The 15,545-nt window shown below is 44.9% G+C and overlaps 1 protein-coding gene and 1 pseudogene across 5 annotated transcripts in view; one reads left to right on the forward strand and one right to left on the reverse strand.

The window, feature by feature from the left end:
- LHFPL2 (LHFPL tetraspan subfamily member 2) overlaps positions 1 to 3,187 on the reverse strand; it is a 147,506-nt gene extending 144,319 nt beyond the window's left edge. For 2 of the 5 annotated variants that reach the window (XM_028516104.2, XM_028516114.2), the window contains exon 1: positions 2,775 to 3,187. The gene's annotated coding sequence lies outside the window, so the exon portion shown is untranslated. Of the gene's footprint in view, positions 1 to 2,712 lie in introns of all 5 variants that reach the window. The other 3 variants (XM_036020454.1, XM_036020450.1, XM_036020452.1) reach the window with 2 other exon arrangements.
- Positions 3,188 to 5,215: 2,028 nt separating this feature from the next.
- LOC118499311 lies at positions 5,216 to 7,377 on the forward strand (annotated as a pseudogene).
- Positions 7,378 to 15,545: the final 8,168 nt, after the last annotated feature.

Here is a 15,545-nt window from a genome sequence, read left to right on the forward strand (position 1 = left end):
TGGATGTTTATTTGGTGGGAACTGGACCTCAGAATTTACCATTGCAAGGGGACAGTGAAGCCTGGAATTGCAAACCACACCTGTGCTCTGGTCCTCAGATCCACAAAGAGCCTGCACTACACATTCCTTGGAACCAGAGTCCCAGAAAAGGCTGACCAGATTGGGCCAAAAAGCCCTGGCTGGTGTGGCTCAGTGGATTGAATGCCAGCCTGCAAACCAAAGGGTCGCCAGTTTGATTCCCAGTCAGGTTGTATGCCTGGGTTGCAGGCCATGTTCCCAGTAGGGGGTGTGCAAGATGCAACCACACGTTGATGTTTCTCTCCCTCTCTTTCTTTATCTCTGCCCCCCTCTCTAGAAATAAATAAATAAAATCTTAAAAAACAAAACAAAACAACAACAACAAAAACAATGAGCCAAAAGGATACAGCCTGCAAGTTCTAGAACAACCCTGAGTGTGGATCAGATCCTGATGGCTACAGGCCTCAACTCAGGGTCTGCCTTAAGCAGCAGTTGCTCATGCTAAAATCAGGTATCCTTGCATTCCACCTCTCAGACTGGCACTGTTTTTCCTGGGCATTTGAAATACTTGACAACCTTCGTTAACACCTTCTGAGCACTTAGCCAAAGACAGCACCCAAGTCCTATACAAAAGTAATCACAGTTAATCTTCAAGGTGACTCTTTGACTTGAACCCTTATCACAACCATTTTACAACACAGAAACCAAGGCTAAGAGAAATTAAACAACTTGTCCAAGGTTGAGGCAATGACACCTCTGCGAACTCAACAGCCCCAGTTTGGGTGCCCTAATACGGATCTCCTGCTTTGTCAGTTCTTCAAATAAAAAAGTTTGGAAGCTGTATATAAACACTGTTCATTAAAAAGAAACAAGCACTTTTCTCCATTTTGTTTTTCTGTCTTCTACTATGGATTTTTCCTTCCTGCCCTGCCCAAACATGATATGCAGGACTTTCTCTTTAGTTCATCAGTCCACACATCTCCGTAGGCCGGCAGGTGCCGTCAGATCTGAGCCCATCACATGTATGAACAGCAATAGAGTTTGCCAGAAGGCATCACTTTACTCTCATCCACAAAGATCCTTGTTTCTTCCTATAGACAAATTACTGGTTCATGTATCATGATTCAAATTATATTCAGGAATGTACGTTTGCAGTGTAATTATTCTTCCTAATTAAGCCGCTGTGAAGACAAACGATCTCCCTCCACACCCCCATCGTCTGTAGTAACACACGCCTGTCTTCTTTCCTGGCATAAATGTTAGCTGCACCGGTTCGGGCCACAAGCAGCCACACTGCCTGCTCTCTGCGTGACCACTTGCAGGTGGGGAGGGGGGAAAACTATTACAACATGGCGTTTTACACGATGTTACCTCAAATCCCGCAAGTGTTTCATCAGAATCAGATTTCTGACATAAATTAATAACGAGTCTATTCCAGTATGGCAGCAAAAAGAAATGAAAATCTAGGGTTTTATTTCTTTTCCCTATTGTTAAAACATTTAATCTCCCCAGCAGCATCTGTTTTCTATCTCTTAAATTTGAAAAGGAAAAGTTGTTTTTAAAGAGGGCCAGTAGAAAAGATCAGGAAAGGGCAATTCCAAAGAAATTAACGTCTGATCATGGCTTAAACCTGGCGTGGGCGGGGCTCTCAGGCGATCAACGTCGCTTCGGACTCGGTTACTCAGATTCAACTCCCAGGCCCCGGCTCCGCCAGCTCCACCCGCGCCCCCTGCCCCTCCCCCTCCCGCCCGCACCTCTCCGCGGGCTCCACACACACACTTGTCTATAGGGGCCGCTTTGCGATTTCAAGCAGTTCTACTTTTGCATGTGGGTCACTGATAGCAACCTACAGGCACGCACACAATCACAGTAGAGAAAACGGGAAATTCAGGAAATGCCCGGGATGGGAGCGAGGATGGGGGTGGGGGGTAAGACTTCGTCTTTACGCCGCTTTACTCGCATCGAAATAGATCGTGGACACTCTCGAAATTAACAGTTGAACGGGACTGTAGAAAACCCTTTTGCTTTTCTGAGTTCAAAAAGCACTAGACCGCTGAATGGAAGGGAGGGGGGGGAAAAACCTTTGTGCCTAAAAGCATCCAGAAACACACACACACACACACACACACACACGCACACACACAGTGTTCCCCAGCCCTTCGCCCCATCCCATGGGCTCACCCCACCCATTCCAGATGTGGTCTTCCCCTCTCAACGCCCACCTCCCCCCAGCCCGCACCCCAAATCACTGCGCTGCCCACAAAAATGCAGCCCAGATCTGAGGAGCAGCTGACGTCTGTGGCCGGCGTGACCCACACACCACAGACCAGGCTCCCCGGGCGCGGTACCAGGCGCGCCGAGCTGCGTCCTGGACCCGCGCGCAGCAGGCACTCCGCGGTCGCCGCCGGTCGCGCCGGTCGCGCCGGCTTCCCGGGAAATCTCTGCTGCAGGCACAACTTTTTTCCACTCCTGCTGCCCGCGGCCGCGGCGGTGAGCGCAGAAGCAGCCGTTCCCTCCCATTTCCAGCTTCCAACACCCGTCCCGCTGCAGCTCCCCGGCCCGATCGTCTTCCCTCCCCGCGGGCTCCGTGGTCGCCGGAGCGGAGTTCTCGCGCCAGCCGCCGGGTGCGCAACCGGGTCTCGCCGGCCGACACGGTTCTGCCAGAACCCTCGCGGGGGTCCCCCGCCGCCCCACCTGGATGGAGATGAGGGCTCTCCCTCCTGCAGCGCGCTCGGGGTCCGGCGGCTCCCACTCACCCAGCCCGGGCTCCGCGTCTCCGAGCGCGCAGCCTTCCCCAAGCCGGGGCTTTCCGTTACGCCTCCTGCAGCCACCACTCTCTCCGGCCCGCCGGCCGCTCCGGGAAGAAGGAGGAGGGAGGAGAGGGGAGGAGGCAGCGAGAGGAGGGGGCGAGGGAGAGGTGGGGAGAGGGTCCACGGGTGGGGGAGGAGGAGCAGGCGAGGCAAAAGCGCCGACCTGGGCCGCCGCCGCCGCCGCCGCCGCCGGGCTCAGAGGAGGAGGAGGAAGAGGGGCGGGGGCAGAGAAAGAAAGAGGCCGCCGAGCCTCCCCGCCCAGGACCCGGCCCCGCGCCACTGCCCAGTCACCATCGCCGCCTGTGTCCCGCTCTCGGGCCGGGCGTCCGGGGGAGGGGTCGGGCCCGGGTCTCCCCGGGAGCGGGGCGGGGCGGGGGCGGTGGGAGGACGAGGCCCGGCCTCCGGAGGGGAGTGTCCTGCGCCGCCCGGAGGGTGTGGGCGAAAGGGGATCCCCGGGGGGAGGGGCGGAGGCCCGGGGGCCTGGGAGCCTGTCACTGCGTCCGCCCGGCGTCCGCGCCGCCCGGAGTCCGGAGCCGCGCCGGGTCCCTCCGGGGACCGTCTCCAGAAACCGTCTGAGGAGTGCAGAGAGAGGCGGGGAGCTGCCAAGTGGGTGTCGGGGTGAGAGGCCGGACTCCGGCGGAGAGCGGGCCCTGGAGCGCCCGGGGCAGTTCCCCAGACCTGGGCCCCAGCGGGAAGAGCGCGTGTCTGCTGGTCCCGGGGAATCCTCAGTGGGAAGGCAGGGTGGGGGTGCCCAGAGACCCCCATCCTCGCCGTCCTCTCCGGGAACGGAGCCTCCAGGCATAAGCTTCCTTGTCCTGCGAGCCTCTAGGTGAGGAAACTCGGGGGGAACAGTCTCAAGGAATATTTGTAGCTACATTGCTTGGGGTCCTGAAACACCCTCTCCTGCACTCAAATTACGATCTCGGGGTGAATTTCTGAGGCGTTAAAGCTTGCAGAGAAAGGAAACTCACTAACTCCCTACCACCGCCGGGAAAGCCAAGAGCACAAAATTAAATAGCCACGAGTTAAGGTGACAATATTCCTTGTTGTAATTTAAACGTCGGGACGAGGCACTTAGAGGCACTTAGCCAAGGAAATCCTTCTTGTGTTCTTTCCCTGACCTCCTGTTCCCAACTTCGGAGCCCGGAGCCCGGGACACCTGCATCCAGTCGACTGACCTCGGAGCCCAGCAGTCAGTCCCTCAGGGCCTCTCTCCTCCACTGCCAACGGCCGCTCACATCGATTCTTCCCTTCTGAGCTCTTTCCAGTCGCCCCTCCTTTTCCACACCACTGCCACCTTCCTGGTCCTCGGTGTTCAGAGACGTGGTGGCTCCAATGCTCCTCTTGGGTTCCCTCTCTGCACTGGCATCCATCTGCACTAACCTGCAGGTTAAGGGTTCTAGAACTCTGCTCCGGCAGACCACTTCCTGTTCTAGAAGCTCTTTGACCCAAAATTCTGAATCACTTAAAAACTTTTCTACTAAAAACCATGCACCTACCGGCTCCTGGGACCCGGGTGCTCTCCCCTCCCCTCCCCCCAGAAGGTTCCATGCTGTATCCATATGGGAGCTTCTGATGCTCCTGCCAGACTGGAATGCTCTCTTCCATCTTCCCACACATCCCAGTCCCACTTATCTTTATTGAAAATGAAATTTGAGTACAACTTTTATTCTATAAAAGGATGTGTGTGTTCTTCCCATTTTGGAAATCATTCACTGGAAATAACAAGGCTTATGGGGAAAGCAGGGTTAAGAGCAAACCACTCAAAATCTATGTAATGTTGCAACCCCAGCACTAACAAAAACAGCAACCATTTCTGGAGTGGTGGACGCACAATACAGTATACAGACGATGTATTATAGAATTGTACACCTGAATCCTACGTAACTTAATTAACCAATGTCACTCCAGTATATTCAATACACGTTTTAAAGTAAAAGTTAAAAAAAAAAAGATTTTTTTTTAAAAGAGACATCAGGGTTGCACTCACGCACAGAGGAGAAACCATGTGAAGACACAGTGAAAAGATGGCCATTTACAAGCCACGGGCAGAGGCCTCATGGAAAACCAAACCTGCCAACACCTTGATCTTGGACTTCTAGCCTCCAGAACTCTGAAGAAATACATTTCTGTTGTTCAAGCCACCTCGTCTGTGTGTGTTGTTATGGCAGCCGTGGCAGAGTAATATAAACGGGTACTTACTGGCGGCCAATACAGGCATTACAGAGAGAGTCTCCTCACCCTGGCTGCAGTTATCTGAAGGAAACTGAGCCTCATATTTCTTTGTATTCCCCCAGATGCTCAGTGATGTTTCCCTCACAGAACAGGACCTCAGCATGCACACACACACACAAGCAAACAAACAAAAACCTAGCAACCATTCCAAAAAAATCAGCAAGAGTTTATGAGCCATATTAAATTCCTAAGAAATATTACAACAAACATAAATATAGGATGTGAGCTTTATAAAAAGATGGATGTAATTTATGAGGAGATTGGAAGGAAAGTTGTTTGAAGGCACAGAGTTAGGAAGATAAGCACAAAATGTACAAATAAAAGGCAAATTTCCCAGCCCCAATTAGCCCTTCCAAGTTAGAGCTCATGGCCAAACCAATCCAAGAGAAAGAACACGGGGTGAGTGGACATCAGGCATAGTACTATGTGTTCTCTACCACTCCCATTCTGCTCTGTGTTTTTGCTTGCAGCTGCTCTTGATGGTGCAAAATTTGAGGTGCTGAGAACAACTGCATGTGAATCAATACAACCACCCCAATTCCCTAATATCCTTTTGCTACCTATCAGTCGTGAATCAGCTAATCTGCTACATATACCCTCGTGACAGAAACATGCTGGTAACAGAGCAAACTGTACTTACTTCTGGCTTATTAAAGAAGACTGTACTTCATTCTATACATCTATTGAGCACTTAAGTGTATGCCAGTGGTAGTTCAGGCACTGGCGATGCATCAGTGAACAAAGAGAAACACAAAACTGTTTACCCTCATGGATATGGATACTTGAACATGTGATTCATAGTTGAACACCACGGATGATCTGCATTGTTTTGTGGTATACACGTTTCGTATGTATGCAACTTGAATTGACACCTCACCTACATTCTAATCTCTCTGAGTGCTAGAGTTGAGCCTTATGTTTTTGTAGCTTTCACAATGTCTAACATAATAAATACCTACGGGGGGTGTAAATTAAGGAATTTATACCCATGTATACCTTGTGCTATTGAATTCACAGAAGAACCACTTGGGAAGTCTAAAACTAAAGTTTTCTCGGGCTCTTTCCCTAGGGACCCACCCAGATGGGCCAGGATCATATCAAGACTGTGAAGGAGGTGGCCAGGGTCACCCCTGAAAGGCACAACACGCACCTGGGCTACCACTTCCACACCAGAAAGTGCAAGTGCAAGGAGATCACCATTATCCCCAGCAAGAAGCTCCACAATAAGCAAGGCGGCTCTGTCCACATCTGATGAAGCAGACTCAGAAAGGCCCTGTGAGAGGTATTCTCATCAAGATGCAAGAAGAAGAGAGATAACTGTGTGCCTGAGGTTTCAGCCCCAGATCAGGAGGTCATTGAAGCTGACCCTGACACTAAGCAGATGCTGAAGGTCAGGGACTATAGCAGTCTGTCCAGCCTGCAGGTCGCTTAGCCTACAGTTGGAATGAATTTCAAAATACCAGATGGAGCCATTTGAATCTTTCTGTTGTGCCATAATGTCAATAAACCATGGAAAAGCAGTAAAAGGAAAAGTTTTCTCAGAACCATGTCTGTGGTTATTTGGGCTAAAATCGAAGAAAGGTGTCCCCAGATAGGATCATTTAGATCTGAAGAGTAGATAAATGACACGTACTAGGATGCAAGAAGTTAGAGATGGGAAGGGGAGGGAAAATAGAGAAGGAGAGAGAGGCTAAAAGTTGCAGTTCAAGAAGAAAGTCCCAGCTGTGTCCTCTGGAAAGGTGGGCCTGGGGAAAGAAGTGTAATGACAGGAACTTTGGGATATCGCGAATGCTGCTTCAGCCACATTGTCAAAAAACACTTACTATGAGGCCTAAGTGAAGGGGAAATTAAAGGGAACCTGCCAAGTTTGGTCAAATGACAAAGAAGCCTTGGAAGAAAATAATTATGAGCCACAAGATAGGTCATAAGGTAAAATTGCCCTGGGCCTGGCTACAATGTTGTGATTCTGAATTTGCTTGCCTGTGGGGATCACTCAGTCCTCTCCGCATTACACCCTCCCGGGGTAACTTACATTAACTGGGCTCCACGTTCTTCAGTGGGAACGCTTTGTGTCCTACTCTGTGTATGACTCTGCTTGGAATTGAAATACAATAAAATATGTATAGTAGACACACTTGGTATTTTTCATGATTGTCAGCATACCGAACATTGATTAAATCTGCTTATACATTTTCATGGAAACCTACCTCTCAAATCCACCACTACCACCCCTCATTTCGAGGGATGATATTTCCTTATTACGGTAATCATAAAATTTCAGTGCTAGACACAAACTTGGAAAGCAATGTCTTTTAAAAATCACATAAAAATTAAGTGATTTAAACTGAGAATCTCTTTAAGGTAACTAGCAAATTTGCAATTCACCAACTTGGTCCTGTGAAAAATCAGTCTCTTAAAATTATCATTCTAGCCCTGGCTGGTGTGGCTCACTGGTTGAGTGCTGGGCTGCGAATCAAAGGGTTGCGGGTTCGATCCCCAATGAGGGCACATGCCTGGGCTGTGAGCCAGGTCCCCAGTAGGGAGCAGGCGAAAGGCAACCACACGCTGATGTTTCTCTCCCTCTCTTTCTCCCTCCCTTCCCCTCTCCCTAAAAATAAATAAATAAAGTCTTTAAAAATTTTTTTCATTCTGCTTTGTTATTCCATGGGCCTAATTGTACAAAGAAGCCATCTAAAATTATGACTCTATTTTCCTTGACAAGTATGGGTTGAGAAATGGCTATTTTGAGCACAAAACCTTGAAGGGCTCTACTGATTCAAAAGGACCCTGTCTGTTAAGACCCGTGTTCTGATCTCCGTGAGAAGGAAGCTGTCTTTGCAGCCCCAGGAAGGGCCTGGCTGAGGTCTCTCACAGACAGCGATGCCGTGTTTCTGTTTCTGCTCCCACCTGGCAGTTTTTATGTCATGGGGGAAAATGAAGCCTGTAACTACAAAAGAAATTTCTCTATTTTTACTGAAATCCCATTACCACAGTTCCAGGCTATCTGATAAATGAGGATTTGATCAATGCCTGCAACTGAGAACAAACATTACAAGTACCGGTAGGCACAGAGGGTTTCTCAGTAGCCACATAATGGGAGAGCAGTGGGACCAAGTCACATATGAAAGGCATGAGCTCCTTTCTCCTCTCATGTCTATGAAGGACAACACTGACAATAGAACCAAGGAGAAACATGGCCTTCAAAATACACCTTCACTAAGTCACGAAAGAAATAAGCACACAGAACTTTGGGCATTTGCTCTCTCCTGGTAAAAATTGAGGGCTGTTGGCCACTTTTATGTTCCAGCCATTGTCTCTGCCTCTTGGTCTTCCTCTCTTCTATAACTGAAGCAATAGTTTTAATTTGCCACTAACTTGTAAAGTAGTGTGCTTTCCTGCCTCTACAACTAGACTCCATGTGACTCTGGTTAAACTCAACCCAAGAAGGTGCTCTGTTCATTTCCTCCTATTATGTCACCACTACCATAAACAAATACCTCTGGCCCTCATCCAAATAAGCTTACCTCTGAAGTGAGGTGGAAATTTCCATACAGCGAGCATGTTTTACTGCGGTGTTACTTCATAAGTTGCATGCAAATTCTGCAACGTCTCAGCTGCTCATAACATGTAACTGGCAAATTCAATTCACTGGATCCTTATTCATTCCAAATCTTCACCTGCAGACATTTTCCTGGATTACAAAACTTTCTCAGAAGAGATACAAAACACAAAGAAGTTTGGGGGATTAACTGTCTTAACGGTATTCATGACAGGCGTAAAACCACTCAGAAAAGGTGTGCTTTAGCCCTTTGCAACAACAGTGCTGTGCAGTCGAGTCCCTGACTTGTGCTTCCAGGAGTTTTATATCTTCTATTATGAATTATGTGCTGCTGTGAAAATCTCTAAGAGTTAAGGTTGTTTTACTATTACCCTCATCAGTACCTACAATAAAATTTGGAAAATACTCAGTATGACTCAATTGCAATGCTAAGATGAGAATTTGAGAAAACTGCCTTTTTGCCCCCACTGTGAAGAGGACACTTGTTCCTAATCTGTCTCGGACTAAAGAGATCTAATTTCCAATATGAAAACCTTGCCTATAAGTAACTTTTTTTTTTACTTCCTCTGCCAGTCCTCTTCTTGGAAACAAGAAGCACAAGCATGTATGAGGTCTGTCCAAAAGGTATCCAGCCATATACTAGGAAAAAGAGAGACATTTATTGATGAATCTTTATTCAGAACACAGGAAACATTGTACATAGGACAATGATGGCTCAGTCCCCTTCAAAGTAGGCAGCTTGGGACCTCACACAGTTCTCCCAATTGCCATCAGCTGCCCTGCCATAGTTTCCTGAATCTCATCAGCGGTCTGAAATCTCTTCCCTTTTAAAGGTGATTTTTGTTTTGGGAAAAGCCAGAAGTCACAAGGAACCAAATCTGGACTGTAGTAGGTCTGAGGCACCTGGGTGATTTGGTGTTTTTCCAAAAAACTCTCCACTAGACATGATGCATGAGCAGGTGCATTGTCAAGATAAAGCTGCCAAGTACCAGTTGCCCATAGCTGCGACCTTCTGGATCATCCAAATAGTTTCTGCAGAGGAATGTTCAAGCTTAATGCAAAATTTGATCCAGATTTGTTGCTCTACTCACTCAGTCATTTTGAATGCAATGCCACACCAGTAAAGTGAAGTCGTCATTGTTCACACATGTGCATTCCAGTCCACTCTCCTTGGATGCCAGGTTACATCAATGTTGCATGAACCATTCTCATTATATTAACAATGGCTCAGCTTTTTCTGGACAAACCTCATATATTTGTGAAACTACCAATTCTCAGGTACCCTATTTTCATGTAGTGCTAGAATTAGAAGCTACATTATTTTCTAATAATAATAAAATATTGAATAGTGTTAATTATTCTGCCTACTTCCAAATGGCTCTGGGGTGACTTGTTATTTAAAATAACAGAAAAAGACCCTGGCTGGTGTGGTTCAGTGGATTGAGCACCGGCCTGCAAACCAAAGGGTCGCCAATTCGATTCCCAGTCAGGGCACATGCCTAGGTGGCAAGCCAGGTCCCCAGTGAGGGGTGTGCAAGAAGCAACCACACACTGATGTTTCTCTCCCTCTCTTCGTCCCTCCTTTCCCCTCTCTCTAAAAATAAATAAATAAAATATTAAAAAAAATAAAATAGCAGAAGAAGGTAAGAGATCCTTGCACCAGGGCCCTGGTTTATCAGTGCTGAGCATTCATTTAGCCAAGGTAAGAATGATATACAATGAGTAATATAGTTCTTACAATCTGGTAAAAGAATCATACTTGTTCTTCAAGTTAGGCAAACTTTTTCCTGGCACTAACTTCTAAGAGAAATTGAGTCATGGAAATTCTTACATAAGAAACACTGGACATTATAGACTTCTGGGTGCAGCACCATCATCGAGGGGCAGCAATAAACTCTCGCCCTGTAGAGCATGGAGGGTACAAAGTGAATAAGAGATGGTGGAATTAACTACATTTCTACTACAGCCGAAACTGCATTATCTGAATGGAAGTTCCACCTGGACTCTAGGGCCCAGAGGATATTCTCTATTCCCTCAGTTAAGAAGAGAAAAAAAATAAAGGAGACTTTTCTTAAGCAGATTTTACCAAAAATAATAAAAAAACATTTCTTCAATTGACTTCACAAATCTTTCTCAATTCTAAATCTTCTATTATTTTCCATAGAACTCATTTGACAACTATGACCCGTGTTCATGTCAGAACAATTTTGGGAAGATTTTCAATGAAAACAAGAATTAAGGACAATGCCAAGCTACACGATTAAGATTAGTTCTAGCTTTTCTCCCAACAGAATGGCATTGTGTTGTGCTGGTTATACAAAATAACATTTAACCACTTTTTATATCACCTAGATGAGAAAAAATATAAGCCATGAAATTAAAATAAACCATAAAACTAGTTTTTAGAGTTGAAAGTGATTTCTTTAAATATTCTGTCAAATTTTGCTGGTAGACAACTGTCTTAAAAATAGTTATATAAAAATAGTTATATAAGTGCCTCTTTATTTCTGGAGTGTCACAAGGAAAAATGTCTGATGGATTCAGTCTCTCTGCTGCCTTCAGGTGTGGTTTGTGTAGGGTAAGGAATGGCCTCTGGATTCCTAGAGATGGCATACAAATTCCACTTCTGCCAGCATTAGTCTCTAAGTGATTTTAGGCAAGGCAGTGAACCTCTCCAAACTTTAGTTTTTTCCCCTTTAAATGATGATAATACTACCTATCACATGCAGTTATGATGACTCTTATAAGATTGTTATTGTGGTGCATGCTAAGGTCTCTGCTATAATGCCCAACATATTATAGACGCTCAATAAATATTTATTCCCTCCCCTTGACATCCATATTCCTGCAAAAAGAATTTTCTCCAGTTCAAAAAGACCACTCTTCCAATTTGCCAATTGCCTTGCTTTCCTACATTAAAAAAAAAATAAATGAGAATCAAAACAAGGAGGTACAGGCATAAGGACAGACATTTAGATCAACGGAATAAAATTCAAAGTCCAGAAATACACTCTCACATTTATAGTCAACTGATATTGAACAAGGTGCCAAGACATTTCAATGCAGAAAAAATAGTCTTTTTAGCAAATGGTGCTGAGACAAGTGGACATGCACATTTAAACAATTAATGTGAACCCCTACCTCACACCATGCAAAACATTATTAGTTCGAAATGGGTCACAGACCTAAATGTAAGAGGTAAAAGTATAAAACTTGTAGAAGAACACATAGGAGTATATCTTCAAAACTTTGGGCTAGACAGTAATTTCTTAGGTATGACACAAAAATCACAAGTAACCCCCTCAAAAAAAAAACATGGATTGTACTTCATAAGAACTAAAAACCTTTGTGTGACAAGGGAACAGCACTAATAAAGTGGGAAAAGAAAAACCAAGAATGAGTTTAAATATTTGCAAAACGTACCTGACAGGGGACTTATATCCAGAACATATAAAGAATTCTTATAAGTCAATAATAAAAAGACAAGCCAGCTAAAAAATGGGCAAAGAATCTGAATAGACATTTTTTCCAAAGAATTATTCAGATGATTAATAAGCACCTGAAAAGATGCTCAACATCATTAGTTAGCAGGGAAATACAAATGAAAAGCACACCACACATACCAGCATGAAAAAAAAAATAAAGAAGACAGATAATAACAAGTATTGATAAAGATGAAGAGAAACTGAAACCTTCATACATTGCTTATAAGATTATAAATGGTGCAGCAACTTTGAGAAAGTTTAATATTTTCTCAAAAGGTGAAACACAGAATTACCATATGCCCCAGAAATTCCTCTTTTGATGTCTGCTGCAGAGAAATAGAAAGCCATCTACACAAAAACCCACACACAAATATTTAAGGAGTATTTTTCAAAATGGCCCAACAGTGAAAACTCATATACCCACCGACTGATGAATACACAAGCAAAAAATGGCATATATATTTATTTTACTATTCATGTATATTCATATAATGACTGAAAAGCCATAAAAATAAAGTACTGATTCATGCTGTAACATTGGAACTTTTAAATGTTATGCTAAGTGAAAGAAGCCAGCACCAAAAAACTGTATATTGTATGTATGATTCCGTTTATAAAAATGTCTAAAGTATGCAAACCTCTAGAAACAGAAAATAGTTTCCCAACTGCCTAGGGCTGGAGTGGAGTTTGGGGGGAGGGGGAAGTCAGGAGAGACAGATAATGGGCACGATTTCCTTTTGGGAGTGACAGGAATATTCTAAAATTAGACTGTGGTGATGGTTATTCACTCTTATATACTAAAACCACTGAAATGTATACTTGAAATAAGTGGATTTTATGGCATGTGAAATATATCTCAATTTTAAAAAAGAAAGAACATGATAGGAGAAATGGTTGCATTATCAACAACCAGGAATAATTTTGGTAAACATTTGCCCTGTATGAGGAATGGAAAGATGACTGGCATGGACTCCATACTCCAAAGGCCTAAAATCTAGGGAATGGATGTGGTTCGCTGAAGATCAATGCATATTGTGATTCCAGTGGGGCCAGAGTTAAGTAAGTAGCTGTAATACATTGTATTCATCTAACCCACAATGCTAGCACTGCACTAAACTTAGGGACATGAAGTTTGCCTGTCCCAGTCCTCTGCAGGCACCCAGGCTTTGGAGAGAAGGATCCAGGTACAAGCACTGGGCCGAAGACAAGAGCAAGGCACCACTGGAGCCCGTCAGCACCGAAAACAAGCAGTGGAAGGAAAAGATGTGGGAGAAGGTTCTCTGGGAGGCACAACATTGTTTTCAAGGACAGGTGAGAATCCCCAAGGCACAAGGCAGGAAACAGCCCACTCAGACAAAGGAGACTGTACACACAGAGGCCCCAGAAGCCCGAGAGAGCACACAGTGCAACGCACAAAGAGGAAAAGTGAGAGGTGAGAAGGATTGACTGCGGGTGGGGGTAGATATTAGTGGGACTCCCAAAGGTCCCATGAAGTTTCATGTGAGGTCCCCAGGAAGCCAATGAAGGTTTTAAATTTCAGGAATGATCAGCTCTTTAGAAAGATTGCTCTGGCTGCTATGCAAGGAAAAGAACTGGGTGAGAGCAAGACCTGGAATGGAGAGAGCTGTCTTCCAGGAGCATGGGGAGGAGGACCTTGACTGCTGCTGGTGGTCGGCTTGCAGCACCAACAGCGTGGTCAGGGAAGGAAAGGAAGTCAAAAGGGACCCCCAGTTTTCTAGGCTGGGTAATACATGGCAGGCTGTGCCAGCCACAGAGGCAGTGAGCGAACATGGGACAAGGGGCCAAATCCTGCTGGGGCATGGTGACTGTCCCTCAGGTGAGTGGAAAGGGTCGTAGGCCACAGAGCTGCTAAACTGGAGCTTCCCTCCTGGACACTATGAAGACCAGTGCCAAAACCTGCCTTTTGCCACAAGATTGTGGAGTTGGGGCCAGTTATACCTTCCTTGTTATCCAAGCCAAGGACAGGCCTTTAGAAAACAAAAGGTGCCAACTTCTATCACAATCACTCAAACTACACCAACATTAGTGCTCGTAAATCCTGGCATCCTGAATGCTTTCCAGCCAAATGAAAAATGTCAGCTTAAACAGGCTTTGGAATGGACTGCATGATGCAGGTGCTGATGGAGGCTGGGAGCCTCTCTTTAGAAGTTTATCCAGGTTGGGTGGAATCAAATATCATTGTCACTTACTATGAGGACATGTGAAATGCACCAGCGATTTGAATCAGTATTTCTCGTAGGCATCCCTTTGTTAGCTACTTCAACAACTTAATAACAAATAGAAGGAAATTTTACCTTCTTCTGAGTTATTCTTTTGCAGTTAGACAGCATACTACTTTGGAAAGCTTCCTAACTTTGTAAACTAGATAAGACCCTCAGATCCTAATGGAATTATTGATTTTCAAATCAAAATAAGGTTTCCATGCAACTCTTAATGCATTTATTGATTGCTGATGGGATCAAAATTAACATGGGAAAAATAATCGATAAACACATCCTAAAAATAAAGCTGACGTCAGACACCATCTCTGTGACTTCTAAAGTAGGATCCTGTCAGTGTGAAGTTCCCTTAGAAACCTGAACTTTCTTTGACCTGATTGAAAACAGCCACTTCAGCATAGGATGAAAGACAATATGATATGCGTGTTCAAAAATAAACAATTCTTTAGAGTGCATTTTAACCTCAGAGACCTCAAAAGAAAAAACAACTACCATATCTACTGATAACACAAAAGGAATTCAGGAGAAACATTTCAAACGTACAATACAAATTGTTAAATCTTTCTTACTCTTTGTCTGAAACTGGCTGTGGTCCAGAAGCTAGCTTCTCTTTCTCTCGGCCCAGAACACTTCCCAAAGCTCCCAAGCTCATGACACTGTAAGCAAAGGAAATGTGCCAGTGCCTGAAGGTAGCAGTGCCAGCAACCTGTTAACATTTTAATTTCAGAGACTATTTGTGCATTTACTGTGTTCTTCAAGGAGCTAGCTTGAAATCATCTTGAGAAAATGTATTCATTTCTCCACATTGCAAAAAAGCCATTTAGTAATGGTTGTTCGTATGCATAAATTGAATTTTAATGGCTTTAGTTTTATTATATACTTTTAAACCCCAAATCTCACAGGTCTTAAGGGAAATTACTAGCAATAGTTTATAGCATTTTGCAAAGTACAAACTGTAGCCGTGATGGTTCAGTTATTATCACAGGCCCTTTTGGGCGGTGGTGGAGTGAGAGCACCAAATGCTGGTTTCTTGTCTCACAGTTTCTTGTCCGAGCCTTACGCAGGCTCCTGATTTAACTGTTGGCCATTTTTCCTAATAAGGTAACCTAACCAAACAATCTGTGTGGCAGTTGGATAGTAAGGAAATGTTTTTAAAAGATTCACTTCCAGGTTTCATTTTACTTATATCTTGAGAGAA

This window comes from Phyllostomus discolor, chromosome 3, assembly GCF_004126475.2.
Source record: "Phyllostomus discolor isolate MPI-MPIP mPhyDis1 chromosome 3, mPhyDis1.pri.v3, whole genome shotgun sequence".
In the NCBI taxonomy this organism is placed as follows: Eukaryota; Metazoa; Chordata; class Mammalia; order Chiroptera; family Phyllostomidae; genus Phyllostomus; species Phyllostomus discolor.